We start from the raw sequence: 2,167 nt of genomic DNA, 5'->3' as shown, positions 1-2,167 counted from the left end.
TTATAATTTTTGAACGCTTCTATTGCTTCATCTTTACTTCTTAGATAAATGTAGCAATACCTTGTGCAATCATCTATGAAAGTGATAAAGTACTTTTTACCACCTCTAGTTTGCACCATCTTTAAATCACATACGTCCGTGTGAATTAATTCAAGGGGTTTTGTGCTTTGTTCAACCGAGTGAAATGGCAACTTAGTCATTTTTGCTTCAAGACAGATTTCACATTTATCTTGGGTATCCACTTCATTAGCCTTTAGTAATCTAAATTCACTAATCTTTTAATGGCTTTTGAATTTACATGTCTCAATCTACAATGCCACAAATTTGAACACTCAGTCAAGTAAGAGGAAGTAGATGTTGGGGTTTGGAGCCCCTTGCACAGCAGAAGTCATGCATTCACAAATAAATCAGATCTACGGATCTATTTGACCGATTATGAGATTAATTAACCACATGTTAAACACAGAATTGCATCCAAGAACGCACATAATTCATGTAAAAGTAATAAAAACCTAAAACATGAATTCCTACGGTTTAGAATTACCGATCTGATTCTCCAAAGAATCGACGATTGCTAGCGCCTTCTCCACGTGATGTTCTTCGTACTCAACCACAAATCTTCTAATCTGTATCCCGAACTCAGATAATGACCTTTGGGTGGGCAAAGCTTGTCAGAATCGAAAAGGGCTTGATTAGAAAGAAGACAGAATATCAGTTTTCTCAAAAACCGATTTTTCATCCACTCCCACATGGGAGCACGAAAATTAATGATTAATTATGATTAAATCTCCTTTCTAATCTCCTTTTATATAGAGTTATGATGGGCCAGATTAGGGATCCATGGAGGTTGGACTTGGGCCAAACCTGTTGGACTTTTACTAATTAAATTGAGCCCCAATTTAATACAAATCCAATAGAATATTATTATCATCCACTATAGTATAATAATATTGACTGCCCGTCCAATCCCAAATTACGAGTAATCCGGGCATTACCTCTTTAATTTATTATTTCCCGTATTTAAGATATATATATCTATTAATTAATTTAAGTCTGCTATTTGACTTTAATTAATTAATATCTTTTTCCAAGAGTTGTCTAGTTCAAAATCTTTATTTATTATTCTGGAAGAAATTCCAACCGGCCGGGTTTCTGAATAATAAAACCTTTTTCGAACACCTCTTGAGGATATTATCAAACTGGACTTACCCAGCACACGATTCATTGCAATAACAATACTAGCACCTCTAGACATTAATCACCACTACCCAAGATATCAGGATTCTTGGATTGCGAAAAATCCGCACCATTTGATAAATCAAAGTAGTGCTTAATCAATATCGTATGCTCAATGTTATGTCAACAATGATTAAGAAATAACAATCACAGAGACCTCGTCTTTCAGTAAATAGCAAGAAAGACTTATCTCAACTGTTAGATTCTTCAGTGCTATACCACACCAGTGTCGTTTATTTCCTAAGGTAAGGAAACAAGCGGACTGGCACTGCAACATTTCACGATAGGTAGCCAAAACCTATCTAGGTTGTGAAATTCTATTTCTCTTCTACAAAGGACCGACTGCGTCACCTTCTGTGAACGTTGTTCACGACCAGTCTACTATGTTGAAGAATTAGACTTGTTTGCTTCTTATACATTTAAATGTTTGAGAAACATCTTATAAATGCATAAGCAAACACCAATGCGATAAAATTAATTCTTCTCGCCTTAGGTTAAAAGTGGATTGTAGAGTTTATTGTATACAAGCAATTCTATCCATGCAACATGCTCGAAATATGCTTTTCAGTATACCAATCCTAACAGTAGATGTTTTATTGTTATTAGCCAACGGCTTTGCAACACTTCGAGTTGCCACACTAAGCTTGAAAAGTCCATCGGTTACATAACCTTTTCCGAGTGACTTTCCAAACTTGTACAATGCAAACCTATCAGACTCAAATACAAGTTTAAACCCCTTATTAACTAGTATTGATCCTGACACTAGGTTCTTGCGGATATCCGGGACATGCAGCACATCCTTCAAAGTGATAGTGACGCCAGACGTCATCATGAGAGTTACGTTGCCAACGCCGAGGATTTCAGACGATGCTTGATTCCCCATGTTGATCTTCCTCCCTTCAACAGCAGTGTAGGAGGCAAACTTGCTCCT

Source organism: Salvia splendens, chromosome 18, assembly GCF_004379255.2.
Source record: "Salvia splendens isolate huo1 chromosome 18, SspV2, whole genome shotgun sequence".
NCBI lineage: Eukaryota > Viridiplantae > Streptophyta > Magnoliopsida > Lamiales > Lamiaceae > Salvia > Salvia splendens.
Note: the sequence above shows the minus strand (reverse complement) of the source record.